Here is a 15,477-nt window from a genome sequence, read left to right on the forward strand (position 1 = left end):
CTCCGACCTGGCGGGGGGTCGGAGAATCCCGCCCCAGTTTCTGGTCCTTTGCTTACTAAATGGATGCAAAGAGACTCTGGTTTGGAGGCATTACTCTTTCCTCATGGGACCCAAGTTTGAATCCAGCTTTTAGTCGAAAGGGACATTTTAATTTAGTTAATCTCAACCTGGTTTTCATCATCCTGATTGTACAGAGTTTTTGGAAGATGATCAAGATTAGTCGAGAGCCTCGGATTGGTGAAAAGCTGAAGTTAACATGTTATATTTGGTGGTTGACATTTTGTATTGGCTTGGACCACTTGACTGAACAGTGTTGCTATGGCTCACAGAGGATGAAAGGAATTAAAGGGATTAAAACCATTTTTGAAAATTCCCTTTGCTGTAAAAGTAACTTGAAGAGGCCTCCCAGCTGTTGAGGAAAACCATGATCAATGGGTGTACGCCACTTTGGATGTGAAACTCTACGAGGGGCTTCAGTAAGCTAGAGGTGCATTCACACACAAAGTTTAGTGTCGGTCTGAATCTGATTTGGCTTTGAACTGATAAGGACTTGAATTTCTCTCACCCCTCTTACACCTTCAGAGCACTTCACACTGAAGTATCTTTTGCTGAACTTGTGGATTGGAATTTGAGTGCCTAGGCCCGGACTGACTCTGGAGTAAAATGGAGTGAGACTCCCTCGTACAAGCCGCTTAGTTCCTCCGTGCTGGTGTCTACTTGTGTTATGACTCCAGACACTGACTCTTAAAAATTATATGTTTTCATGGGATGTGGGCCGGCATTTATTGCCCATTCCTAATTTCCCTTTAACTGAGTGGTTTGCGAGGCCATTTCAGAGGAGCAGTCAAGAATCTACTTATCTTGCTGTGGATCTGGAGGCATATGTAGGCCAGACCGAGTAAGAATGGCAGATTTCCCTCCCTAAAGCACATTAGTGAACCAGATGGGTTTTTATAACAATCAACGATAGCTTTGTATGCAAGATTTTTAAAATTGAATTTAAATTTCACCAGCTGCTATGGTGGGTGAGATTTGAACCCAGAGGATTAGCCCAAGTCACATCTGGATTCTAATCCAGTGACATTACCGCTACCCCACCATCTCCCCCATAACTACACCACCAATGATAAGTGGAATCACAGCAATGCTACAGCTAGAGTTTGAATGCAACTTAGCTACTGTGGTGGTATGTATTAGGGGTATTAAGGTGATGCCGAGAGGCTATTGGTGGATAGACACTGGGTCCCGATTGGATCAGCCGCCTGCTGGCTCCACCCAGTAAGGAGGAGTATAAGAGCCCGGGTTCTCCCAGCAGCCGCATTCTGTAACTGTGCTGCTGGGGAACAAGTCTGTGTAATAAAGCCATCGTTCGACTCCTTCTCATCTCGTCTCGTGAGTAATTAATTGTGCTACAATTTATTACGCAAACTTTTAAGGACATGGAGCTCCGAATCATTCCGGAGTGTCTGCGAATCAGCCCCCATGCGGCAAACTCAGCGGCCATTTTTAAACATTGGTTAGCGTGTTTTCAGGGATACCTCCGAACGGCCCCTGGCATACCTACAGAGGAACAGAAAATCCAGGTCCTGCATGCCAGGGTGAGCCCTGAAATCTACACGCTCATAGAGGATGCGGATGATTCCCCGACGGCGATCGCCATGCTGATAGGAATCTACGTTCGGCCCGTCAACCAGGTCTACGCACGCCACCAGCTCGCGACGAGACGGCATATCCCCGGGGAATCGCTGGACGGATTCTACAGTGCGCTGTTAATACTGGGGAGAAACTGCAACTGCCCATCGGTTTTGGCTAACGAACACACACAGCTGCTGGTCCGAGTTGCGTTCGTGGCAGGTATGCTTTCATCCCAAATTCGCCAGCGATTGCTGGAAAGAGACACACTAGGCCTCAAAGAGGCACGGGCCCTCGTGGCCTCGTTTGATGTGGCATCACAGAACGCCCGTGCCTACGCCCCCGACTGCGCGGCAGCCGCTTGGGCACCGTGGACCCCCGCCGCGACCGAACCCCCGGGACCCCCTGCCCAACCCGCAGGCCTGCGCTGTCAGAGTGGCAGATCACCCGGGGGGGCCCCGCTGCTACTTTTGTGGGCAGGGGAAACACCCCCGAATGCGCTGCGCGGCCCGCTCGGTCCTCTGTAAAGGGTGCGGCAAAAAGGGGCACTTTTTAGCAGTGTGCCAGGCCCGGGGAGTAGCCGCAATCTCCGGGAGAGAACCCCAAACTCAACCCCCCCCCCCCCCCCCAGCGATCCATGTGTGGCCAACGGGCGCCGCCATCTTGCGTCCCGGACTCCATGCGGGAGGGATGGGCGCCGCCATTTTGTGCTCCCCCGGCAACGTGCGATCCATGGGCGGCACCATCTTGTCCACCCCCGACCGTGTGCGACCCGTGGACGCCGCCATCTTGGCTGACGGCTAAGGACCCCGGGATGGATGGCCCCACGGGGCCTGAAGAAAACACCCCGATGCAGCAACTCCGACATGGCTTCTGTGACCCTGGACCTGTCGTGGCGCCGAATGCTCCAAACAGCAACAACGACTGTATTTATAAACGGGTACGAGACGCCCTGCCTGAACGACTCTGGGAGCACGGAGAGTTTTATACACCCCGATACGGTAAGACGCTGTTCCCTTCCGATCCATCCGAGTAATCAAAAAAACTTTCTGGCAGCAGGGTCCCATTCGGTAGAGATAAAAGGGATCTGCATCGCAAACCTCACGGTGCAGGGGAGAGAGTTCAAGAACTACCGGCTTTACGTCCTTCCCCACCTCTGCGCTGCCACACTCCTGGGATTGGATTTTCAGTGTAATCTCCAGAGTTAACGTTTAAATTCGGCGGCCCTATACCCCCACTCGCTATCTGCAGCCTCGCGACCCTCAAGGTCGATCCGCCTTCCCTGTTCGCGAACCTCACTCCGGATTGCAAACCATTCGCCACTCAGAGCAGACGGTACAGCGCACAGGACCGATCTTTTATCCAGTCAGAAGTCCAGCGGCTGCTCAGGGAAGGCAGAATTCAGGCCAGCAATGGTCCCTGGAGAGCTCAGGTGATAGTTGTAAAGACCGGGGAGAAGCAGAGGATGGTCGTAGACTATAGTCAAACCATCAATAGGTACACGCAGCTGGATGCGTACCCTCTCCCCTGCGTATCCGACATGGTCAACCGGATTGCACAGTACAAGGTCTTTTCCACGGTGGACCTTCAGTCTGCCTACCACCAGCTCCCCATCCGCCCAAGCGACCGAAAATACACTGCTTTCGAAGCAGATGGGCGGCTCTATCATTTTTTAAGGGTTCCATTTGGCGTCACTAACGGGGTCTCAGTCTTCCAACGGGAGATGGACCGAATGGTTGACCGGTACGGTTTGCGGGCCACGTTACCGTACCTCGACAACGTCACCATCTGCGGCCACGACCAGCAGGACCACAACGCCAACCTCCGCAAATACCTCCAGACAGTAAACGCCCTGAATCTCACATACAACAGGGAGAAATGCATGTTTAGCACCGACCGTCTAGCCATCCTCGGCTACGGAGTGCGAAATGGAGTGATAGGCCCAGACCCCGAACGCATGCACCCCCTCATGGAGTTCCCCCTCCCCCACTGCTCCAAGGCCCTCCAAAAGCCTGGGCTTTTTCTCTTATTACGCCCAGTGGGTCCCCAACTACGCGGACAAGGCCTGTCCGCTAATCCAGTCCACGGTTTTTCCCCTGTCGACAGAGGCCCGCCCCCTCCCCTCCACCGATCGCAACACGTACTTCCTGAACATGATTGACGAACACTCCCGGTTCCCATTCGCCATCCCCTGTCCCGACATGACCGCGGCCACGGTCATTAGAGCCCTCGGCACCATCTTTCAATTGTTCGGTTTCCCCGCCTTCATACATAGCGATAGGGGGTCCTCCTTCATGAGCGACGAACTGCGTCAATTCCTGCTCAGCAAGGGCATTGCCTCGAGCAGGACGACCAGTTACATCCCCCGGGGCAACGGTCAGGTAGAGAGGGAGAACGGAACGGTCTGGTAGACCGTCCTGCTGGCCCTACGGTCCAGAGGTCTCCCAGTTTCCCGCTGGCAGGAAGTCCTCCCGGACGCCCTCCACTCCATCCGGTCGCTGCTGTGTACAACAATGAATCAAACACCTCACGAACGCCTCCTTGTCTTCCCTAGGAAGTCCTCCTCCGGAACGTCACTTCCGACCTGGCTGGCAGGCCCGGGACCCATCCTGCTCCGAAAGCATGTGTGGACGCACAAATCGGACCCGTTGGTCGAGAGGGTTCATCTCCTCCATGCGAACCCTCAATACACCTACTTGGCGTACCCCGACGGCCGATAGGACACGGTCTCCCTGCGGGACCTGGCACCCGCCGGAGCTCCACACCCCCCCCCCTCCCCAACACCAGTGACCCCCTCTGGAGCCACACACACACCCCCAACACCAATCACCCCCTCTCTCCCACCGGAACACCCCACAGCCGCCCCCTTCCCGGGTGGATCGGTCCTTCCCCCGGCCCTGAATAGGGGTATTGGAGCGGGAAGAGGCATTGTGATGCTCCCAGAGACGACTGGGCCCGAACCAGCGCCTGCATCACCACCGGGGCTAAAACGATCGGCGAGGACGACCAGGGCACCCATTCGACTCATCGAATCAGTATAGTAAAGCAAGAAATGCCTCTGTAAATAATTTTTTTTGTTGGTTGCCCAGTAAAAGCGGCATTGTAAGTAGTACTAGTAGTTGATATCGGAGCATAGCCGCCATGTTAGCGGCATCCTAGGTACCGACTCTGGAAACCCCTACCACCATATGGCCCACTACCCTGTCGGGTTCTTTTTTAACAAGGGGTGAATGTGGTGGTATGTATTAGGGGTATTAAGGTACCCTGTGATGCCGAGAGGATATTGGTAGATAGACACTGGGTCCCGATTGGATCAGCCGCCTGCTGGCTCCACCCAGTAAGGTGGAGTATAAGAGCCCGGGTTCTCCCAGCAGCCGCATTCTGTAACTGTGCTGCTGGGGAACAAGTCTGTGTAATAAAGCCATCGTTCGACTCCTTCTCATCTCGTCTCGTGAGTGATTGATTGTGCTACAGTTGCCTCATTCCATACCCCACTATCTAGTGGTGCTGTACAGTAGTTAAGAGGACATTTCTCCTGCGATATACGAATTTAACTGAATTTGGGACATATAAATATTTAGTGTGAGTGAATTGTCACTGTCAATCAGCTTTTGAATATGAATGGATATTAAGATTAATTTTGCATTCCAATTCAAATTCTCTTCCCACACCTCGAGCCGCACTAAGGCAGACTTCCATCTGTTTCCATAGCTAGGTAATTCCCGAAATAGCTTGAGGAAACACCACTGCACATCAAGCGTGGCTGACCAGGAGTCTCTCCCGCTTGTAGCCAGCCATTGGAGTGTTTGGAAGGATTTTCAGGTTGACACTCGACCTGTTTGGCCGCGTTGTGAACACACTTTCCTTGGCCATCACGACCTGGGGTGGGTCCCGAGCCCAAAGCTACTGACTCAGAGGCACTGCGTCACAAGGCCTCCTACTAAGATTAATGGAGTTTTGTTAATATGTGCTGCATTTTAAGGTTCCCCGCCACCAAAAAGAAAGAGACCGTTTTTATCATAGTCACAGGTGAGGTGAAAGTGACTGCCCCTGACACCAAGGCAGCATTTGATCGAGTATGGCATCGAGGAGCCCTAGCAAAACTGGAGTCAATGGGAATCAGGGGGAAAACTCTCTGCTGGTTGGAGTCATACCTGGCACAAAGGAAGATGGTTGTGGCGGTTGGTCAATCATCTCAACTCCAGGACTTCCCCAGGATAGTGTCCTAGCCCAACCATCTTCAGCTGCTTCACCAATGGCCCATTAATTTTTTCCAATTAAGGGGCAATTTAGCGTGGCCAATCCACCTACTCTGCACATCATTGGTTGTGGGGATGAGACCCATGCAGAGACGGGGAGAATGTGCAAACTCCACACGGTCAGTGACCCAGGGCGGGAATTGAACCTGGGTCCTCGCTGTAGTGAGGTAGCAGTGCTAACCACTGCGTCACTGTGCCGCCCCGGGGATGTTCGTAGATGATCGCACAATGTTCAGCATCATTTGTGGCTTCTCCGATAATGAAGCAGGCCATGTGTAAATGCAGTAAGACCGTGACAATATTCCAGCTTGAGCTGACAAGTGGCAAGTAGCATTCGAGCCACACAAGTGCCAGACAATGGCCATCGCCAATAAGAGAGGATCTAACCATCACCTCTTGACATTCAATGGCATTACCATCGTTGAATCCCCTGTCCAATACTCTCCACTTGCCTGGATAAGAACAGCTCCAACAAAACTCAAGAAGCTCGACACCTTCCAGGACAAAGCAGCCCTGCTTGATTGACACCTCATCCACAAACACCCAATCCCTCCACCACCCATGAACAGTGTGTAGCATCTACAAGATGCATTGCAATGACCCACCAAAGTTCCTTAGGCAGCACCTTCTAAACCCACAACCAGTACCATCTAGAAGGACAAGAGCAGCAGATACCTGAGAACACCACCGCTTGGTAGGTCCCCTCCAAGTCACTCACTGCCCTAATTTTGAAATATGTCGCTGTTCCTTCACTGTCACTGGGCAAAAATCCTGGAACTCCCTCCCTAACAGCTCTGTGGGCGTACCTACACCTCAAAGACTGCAGCAGTTCAAGAAGGCAGCTCAGCACCACCTTCTCAAGGGCAACTTGATATGGGGAGGAAATACTGGCCTAGCCAGCAACGCCTACATCCTGTAAATGAATTTTTAAAAATCTATATTTAATTTTAGTAAGAAATGTGAAACCTCTTTTGGTGAGTATCAATTTGTACTTATACAGTGTGTTCTCTTGCTCCTAGATTATTATGAAACTCCGTTTCAAACTCCGTTCCGCTGAATAATATGCTTTGAAGAGTGTTCACTATTGCTTTGTAGCCAGACATCACAATGGTATCGTGTAAGTACTGTCTCTCGCGTATTCAGAAGTGTTATTTTATTTTGCCTTTGTTGCAACAAAGAGCATTACACCAATAGAAAAGATTTAGTTGTGGTTTCAAGGGAATGCCAATCTCGTACCAAATCATTGCTGTGGTAAGAAGCTTCTCCCAGCAGGGACTGGGCAGAGACCAACATATGGGTTTCATCAAATAGAACACTCTTCTCATGAAACCCAAGTGAGGTTCAGAGTCTGGAATCTGGAGTTGAATACCCAATGCTTTGTGGAAAAATGAAGAAAGACTTGCATTCATGTAGCACCTTTTATAACCTCAGGACATTTACATGTTGGCCAGGACATTGACAGATTGACCAGGACGCAAGGGAGCACTTCCCTGCTCACCAAAGTTGTGCCAGTGATAGGTGGAGCCATGGTTTACAGTGCTCACTGGCTCATTCTTCTAAAGCAGGGTTGTCAAACCTTTTCACAAAAAATGTCAGTGTTTTAATCACTCCAGGGTCTGAGGAGCATTTTCGGAAAGAAAAGATTTGGCACAATATTAAAGATTTTCTTTTAAATCATTGTCAAAGCAATAAGTTGACATTATAAAAAAATGAGTAAGTAATAAAAAAGACTATTTAAAAAGGGCTAAGCAGTAGAGCTAAGCAGTAAAACTTTTTTTGCTTAAGATGGAGAGTGAGAGAGAGAGGCAGACTAGGCCCAGTCCTGGTCACAAGTGAAGGAGTGGGGACTGGGGGGCGAGCAAAGCAGTTGGGTTTAACTGACATTAATCTTGCATTTACCTCTGGTGTTGCAGACTCCAAACTGTCCTTCCCAGAATTCATAGGAAAGCAGAGGTCGGAAGTGGGTCATCTTTCAGCCTGGATTTTCCTCCTCTCCTGAACTGGTTTGTGGATCGGATTTTGTGGAGGGAGGAGGTATGCACACACTCACTCACGCAGTCACTCACGCTCACTCACGCACACGCTCACCCACTCACTGGTTCACTCACCCATGCGTTCACTCACGCACGCACACGCTCACTCACGCACACGCTCACTCACGCACGCTCACTCACGCACACGCTCACTCACGCACATGCTCACTCGCGCACGGGTTCACTCACCCATGCATTCACTCATGCACGCGTTCACTCACCCATGCGTTCACTCAGGCACGCATTCACTCACCAATGCGTTCACTCACGCACGCATTCACTCACATACAGACTCTCTCACGCACGCGTTCACTCAAGCACAGGCTCACTCACGCCCACGCTCACTCACGCACAAGCTCACTCACACATACGCTGAGTCTGACATACATGTACTTTTATGCACACGCTCGCTGTCACGCACACGCTCGCTGCCACGCACACGCTCACTGCCACACAAGCTCGCTCCCATGCACACTCGCTCCAATGCACACACTCACTCAGACGCACACTCGCATGCACATGCTCAGTCACGAGTGTAATAGTCTTGTCAGATGGCCTGATTTATATTACAAGAACTGAAGATATAAACGATTTATTAATATTAACTGTGGGTAAACAATACAAAAGAACAGATGAATAACAGTAAGAACAAACACAAGCAACCCATCTCCAGTTTTCTCCAGCCAGTCTGAGTAGTCACCTGGGGCGAAATTCTCCCCCAACGATGGGATGCCCGCCGACTGGCGGCAAAGCCGGCGCCAATCAGACTGGCATCGCGCCGGCCCAAAGGTGCGGAAGGCTCCGCATCTTTGGCGGCCTAGCCCCAACATTGAGGGGCTAGGCCGACGCCGGAGGGATTTCCGCCCCGCCAGCTGGCGGAAATGGCGTTTGTTTCCCCGCCAGCTGGCGCGGAAATGCGGCGCATGCGCGGGAGCGTCCGCGGCCGCTGTCAGTTTCCCAGCGCATGCGCGGGAGCGTCAGCGGCCGCTGTCAGTTTCCCGCGCATGTGCAGTGGGGAGAGTCTCTTACCCCGGAGCCCGCCCACGCCGCCTGGTCCCGCCGGTAAATACCAGGTTTGATTTACGCCGGCGGGACAGGCAATTCCTGGGCGGGACTTCGGCCCTTCCGGGCCGGAGAATCCAGCGGGGGGTCCCGCCAACCGGCGCGGCCGGATTCCCGCCCCCGCCCAATCTCCGGGAGCGGAGACTTCGGCGGAGGCGGGATTCACGGCGGCCAACGGCCATTCTCCGACCCGGCGGGGGGTCGGAGAATGACGCCCCTGACTCTTAACATTCACTTATACATGAATGAGGCTCCTAGTGGTCAGGCGGTGAATTACAACAGAACCATGATATCACTGCAATGAGCACATGTTCACTCTGTCGCACACTCTCACTCTGTCGCACACTCTCACTCTGTCGCACACTCTCACTCTGTCGCACACGCTCACTCTGACGCACATGTTCACTCTGTCGCACACTCTCACTCTGTCGCACACTCTCACTCTGTCGCACACGCTCACTCTGACGCACACGCTCACTCTGACGCACACTCTCACTCTGTCGCACACGCTCACTCTGACGCGCACGCTCACTCTGACACGCACGCTCACTCTGACGCATACTCTCACTCTGTCGCACACTCTCACTCTCGCACACGCTCACTCTGACGCACACGCTCACTCTGACGCACACTCTCACTCTGTCGCACACGCTCACTCTGACGCGCACGCTCACTCTGACGCGCACGCTCACTCTGACGCACACGCTCACTCTGACGCACACGCTCACTCTGACGCACACGCTCACTCTGACGCATACTCTCACTCTGTCGCACACTCTCACTCTGTCGCACACGCTCACTCTGACGCACACTCTCACTCTGTCGCACACGCTCACTCTGACGCACACGCTCACTCTGTCGCACACGCTCACTCTGTCGCACACGCTCACTCTGACGCACACATTCACTCTGTCGCACACTCTCACTCTGTCGCACACGCTCACTCTGACGCACACGCTCACTCTGACGCACACGCTCACTCTGACGCACACTCTCTCTGTCGCACACGCTCACTCTGACGCGCACGCTCACTCTGACGCGCACGCTCACTCTGACGCACACTCTCACTCTGTCGCGCACGCTCACTCTGACGCGCACGCTCACTCTGACGCGCACGCTCACTCTGACGCGCACGCTCACTCTGTCGCGCACGCTCACTCTGTCGCGCACGCTCACTCTGTCGCACACGCTCACTCTGTCGCACACGCTCCCTCTGTCGCACACGCTCACTCTGTCGCACACGCTCACTCTGATGCACACGCTCACTCTGATGCATACTCACTCACTCACTCACTCACTCACTCACTCACACACACTCACTCAGACTCACACTAATGCACATGCCCAGTCACAGGCACACTCACGCACACGTTCACTCTGACGCACACGTTCACTCAGACGCATAAACATTCTCACTCATATGCTCACTCAGACTCTCACTCATGCACATGCTCAGTCACGAGCACACTCATGCACACACTCACTCTGACGCACACGCTCAGTGATGCAAAAACACTCGCACTCACTCACACACTCACTCAGACTCACACTCGTGCACAAGCACACTCATGCACATGCTCACTCACGCACCAGCACACTCATGCACAAGAACACTCACGCACACGCTCACTCTGACGCACGGGTTCACTCTGACGCAAATGCTCACTCTGACGCAAATGCACACTCTGGCGCACACGCTCACGGCGTCAACAGGCCCCCAGGAGCAGCGATCCTGCACCCTACAGGGGACCAGCACGGCACTGGAGTGACTCACGCAGCTCCAGCTACCGATACCGGCGTCAAACAGGCGCCGCGGGTCTGCGCGTACGCGCTGCGACCGGCGTGAACTTGCGCATGCGCGCTAGTTGCCTTCTCTGCACCGGCCCCGACGCAACATGGCGGAGAGCTGCAGGGGCCCGGTGCGGAGTACAATAGGCCCCCACCAGGAGAAGCCGGCCCGCCGATCGGTAGGCCTCGATCACGGGCCAGGCCACGGTGGAGGCTGCCCCCAGGGTCGGACGCCCCCCTCCAACCTACTAGGCCGCCCCCCGCAGGATGGACGCCGACGTCCCGCGGGGTAGGAACAAATGTGAACGGCCCTGGCGGGACTCGGCCTATCTTGGCGGACACTCGGCCCATCCCGTGCGGAGAATCGCCGGAGGGGGCCGCATAGAGCCGGGCCAACCACGAATCGGCGGACCGGCGTCGCGTGAATCGCGGCCCAATGCCACACCCGGCGATTCTCCAACCCGCCCCGGGGTCAGAAAATCCCGTCCTGGGGCTCTGACAATGCAGTCCTCAAAATTCAAAATAAAACTTTATTACAATCCCAACCCGAGTGTCCTGATCCACAACCTGTGAGTAGTATCACCCCGAGTGGTGTGTTTTCCGCTGGCAGGTGGGATCTTCCAATCCCGTTGGTGTGTGCGTGTTGGGGTGGGCTGGGGCTTTGGCAGGACTGGAAGATGCTACTGTTGGGCAGGGCTGGAAAATCCTGCCCGATGTGTCTGGAGAATATTATTGGGGGGGTAAAAAGAATTAAGTAAAGTGGCCACGTGATACTATTGTTGGAAATGCTCCAGAGGAGTGGGATTTGTTTTGTCATTGGTTCCAGGTTGTCTCCTGAAGCTTACCGCTGAATGTTACGAAGCTGTTGCCTTGGCTTGTGTGTCACAAACCAGTCAGCCTAGTTGTTGTAAAAGTTGAGGCTGAAGGATTCGGACATTGTGTCTGTTTCTGTTATCCAGTCCACTTATCTATCTGTCTTTGAACTGTGTGAGGCTAAGGAGCAAGGAATGAATTTTATCTTTCAGCCTGCCCTCTTAAGGCCACAAACACGGAATGAATATTTGCTCCCTGAAGTACTGGTGTTCCTTCCCTCTGAGAAGTGGAGCACAGATTTTTTTGAGCTTTCCTGAGTAGTTTTTCTTTTAGCCAACTTGGCCAGTTAGGTCAGTGCTTGTGGCTGAAGAGAGTTTGACATTCTCTTATTGATGGGGGGAACATTCGAGTCAAGTTATTAAGTTTAGTTGGTTATCACTGAACATAATCCACTATTTGTCCGATTCTCTGCCACCGCCCAAGTGGTTTGATCATTGCTTTTCCCTAGGACAGGGAGTTACTGTTCTGGAATGGGGAGTGTAATCAGCAAAGAATGGTATTTTTAATGACACACCATAAACCTTGATAATGCTTCAGTGATAACCGAGCGTGGTTTCCATCTTTAGCTGTTGGGAGATAAAAGAGTACCCATTGACTGTATCCTGTCTGTTCACTTCAACAACTTCCCACTTAGGCCAGAGCCAGCAGGAATATTTGAATTACTACAAGTGTTTACAAATGTGGACGGGGCGCCATGGCTGCATATGGGAGCGGAAGGATAAAAGAAAACACTGTAAAACCATTCAAATCTGTCGGGCTTGCTGGGGGATGGCTGCCCGGGCCGGGGGCTTTCACGGGTAGTGCCTTAGTGTGGACTTGGGGTGTCTCCCTCAGGATCGGGGTGGTCTGGCTCAGACTGCCATTCTGCAATCTGTCTTTTAAATGCTCCACTTTGGTGCTGCTTACAGGCGCCTGGTTGCTCACACTGCTGAGAGCTGCCTGTGTCCTTTAAATGCTCAGAAGGCGACTTCCGGTTGCGGCTATGCGGAGCTAAGTCGCCGTTCGGCAGGGGGGGTGGGGGGGGTGGGGGGGGGGTGGGGGTGGGGGGGGGGGGGTGATCGAGGGTTTTCGGGGTGGCACAGGGCAGGGATAAGAAGGTTGGGGGACCTGTTTGTGGATGGGACGTTCGCGAGCCTGGGTGAGCTGGAGGAGAAGTACGGGCTCCCCCAGGGAAACACCTTTCGGTATCTACAGGTAAGGGCGTTTGCCAGACGGCAAGTTGTGGAAATCCCGCTGCTGCTGCCATGCACGGTACAGGGCAGGGTGCTCTCGGGGCTGTGGGTTGGAGATTGGAAGATCTTGGCAACATACCAGGTGATGCAGGAGAAGGAGAAGGCCTCGGTGGAGGAGCTGAAAGGTAAGTGGGAGGAGGAGTTGGGGAGGAGATCGAGGAGGGGACGTGGGCAGATGCCCTTGGGAGGATGAACTCTTCCTCTTCGTGCGCGAGGCTCAGCCTCATACAGTTTAAGGTGCTGCACAGGGCACCCATGACCGGGACAAGGATGAGCCGGTTTTTTGGGAATGAGGAGAGGTGTGTTAGGTGCTCAGGGAGCCCAGCAAACCACACCCATATGTTCTGGGCATGCCCAGCGCTGGAGGAGTTTTGGAAGGGCGTAGCAAGGACGGTGTCGGGGGTGGTAGGATCCAGGGTCAGGCCGGGCTGGGGGCTCGCAATATTTGGGGTGGCAGAGGAGCCGGTAGTGCAGGAGGCGAAAGAGGCCGATATTCTGGCATTTGCGTCCCTGGTAGCCCGGCGAAGGATTCTTCTTCAGTGGAAGGATGCGCGGCCCCCAAGCGTAGAATCCTGGATCAACGATATGGCGGGGTTTATTAAATTGGAGAGGGTGAAATTTGCCTTAAGGGGATCGGTGCAAGGGCTTTTCATGTGGTGGCAACCGTTCTTGGACTTCCTGGCAGAACGGTAGACAATGGTCAGCAGCAGCAACCTGGGCGGGCCGGGGGGGGCGGGGGGGTGCTATTTTATTTTTGTTTGTCTACACTGGGGGATCTGAGGGGGTGTATATATTTGCTATGTTTGCTATGTGTTAATTTGAGGTGTTAATTTATTATTTATGTATAGGGGGGAGGGGGTACGGGGTTTTGTTTGGTTTTGTATTTAATTCTACTGGGTTCCTTTTACATTTTGTTGTTGATATTTTGTGAAAAGTTTAATAATAATTATTTTCAACAATACAAATGTTCAGAAGGCATCTGGTCATCTGGGAGCCCACCCAGGCCACTCCTCTGGACACGCTCATTCATAGGCCAAACTCAATCAGGCTCCATCAGGTGTTGGCACTCCTCAGAAGAGCTGCCCCATTTAAGAGGAAGCAGGGTATCAGCAGAGCTCGCCCGAATCAGAGGACGCCTGCACCCCAGCCTTTGGAACCCTCCCTGATTCTCAGCCCTCTTCAGGGCAGAGGCCTCACCAGTGACCCCCATCCCTCAGGATCACCAGCTGTCTCCACCTGGTGAGACTGGCAGCTTCTGCCACCACCTCCCAGGCACTGTTCAGGAGAGCAGGCTTGAGTCTGCAGCCCAACCTGGAGAAGAGTGTGTCCTTCCCCAGGGAGGCTGCAGCTGGGCACCGTACAGCATTTGTCCATCAGAGACCCCTGAGTGGTCTGGGTCAGTGTAGGGTGGCTCCCTGGCCCTCCCCATTGCAATGCGTGCACTTGGCACTGCCCAGCTGGCACCTTGGCACTGTCACCCTGGCATTGCCAAGGTGCCTGGGTGGTACTGCCAACTGGCAGGAGCACTGCCTGAGTGCCAGGGTGACAGTGCAAGGGTCCCTGAGTGCCAGGATGGCACTGCCAAGGTTCAGAGAGCGAGGGGACAATGTCCATGAAATGAGGGGCGTTTGAATGGCAGGGCAGGTAAATAGGGTCCTCTGGAAGCTGGGGGGTGATAGATGGGGTCCTGGAAGGGAGGGGGTGCTATATGGGGACCTGGGGGGCCTGAAAAGGGGGTCCCCTTAGTCCCCTTACAGCACTCTTAATGGTGATGTCCTCACTTGGGGAGTGTCGGGTAGTGTCCATGTGTGTGGGGGGCAGACATTTCCCAATGATAGAGGGTGTGGAGGACCCACAAGCTCTCTTGGAGATCGGGGTACCCTTTCAAAATGGTGGAATGATCTCTAAGTTCAGCTCCCCAGTGCTAAAAAAAAAATCTACGTGTGGGCTAAACGGGTGAGAAACTCCCCAGGGCCCAAATGTCATTGAATAATGGTGGGGAACTCGCTAGCAGAGCCGACGGGAAACTCCCTGAAAAACCCGCTGCGAATTAACTTCGAAATTATTCCAGAGAATGGTGCCCTTAGTCTCCCAGACGGAGAATTTTGCCCACCGTCGTTTCCTGTTAATATTTGGAAGACGTCAATCATAACCTTCGAAATTCTAGCGAAAACAAACTTAATTTGTGTAATCTCTCCTCGTAACTTAACCCCAGTAGTCCAGATATCATTTTTGTAAACCCATGAAATGGTCAAGCCACCCTATTCAGGGGACAATTAGGGATGGGCAACAAGTTCTGGTACTTGTTAGTGACGCCCCACATCCACTAAAGGATGCCCATATGTGCATTTGACATGTTCCCCTGTCTCGAATGATCCTCAGAAATTTGACTTTCCAGCAAGAAGGAAGTATGGTGGAAAACATTTCCAGTCAATTCAATTCCTAACCGGAGACCTGCTCTGAAACTCTCAGTGAAACATCTGTGCAGCCAGCCCAGCAGCTATTCTTGTTGGGTGTGGCTGTTTAATCCAGCTCCTACATGGAAAATCTTACTTCCGAAAACTGTCTGGAATGTACTGTGCGGCCGTCCTTTGTGAA

At 53.2% G+C, this 15,477-nt stretch overlaps 1 protein-coding gene across 2 annotated transcripts in view; it reads left to right on the forward strand.

Moving 5' to 3' along the window:
- Positions 1 to 15,477, forward strand: part of rassf8b (Ras association domain family member 8b) — a 206,342-nt gene that overhangs the window by 44,466 nt on the left and 146,399 nt on the right. For both annotated transcript variants that reach the window (XM_072471846.1, XM_072471844.1), the window contains exon 2: positions 6,911 to 7,008. The gene's annotated coding sequence lies outside the window, so the exon portion shown is untranslated. The remainder of the gene's footprint in view (positions 1 to 6,910; positions 7,009 to 15,477) is intronic.

This window comes from Scyliorhinus torazame, chromosome 13 (assembly GCF_047496885.1).
Source record: "Scyliorhinus torazame isolate Kashiwa2021f chromosome 13, sScyTor2.1, whole genome shotgun sequence".
Taxonomy (NCBI): Eukaryota; Metazoa; Chordata; class Chondrichthyes; order Carcharhiniformes; family Scyliorhinidae; genus Scyliorhinus; species Scyliorhinus torazame.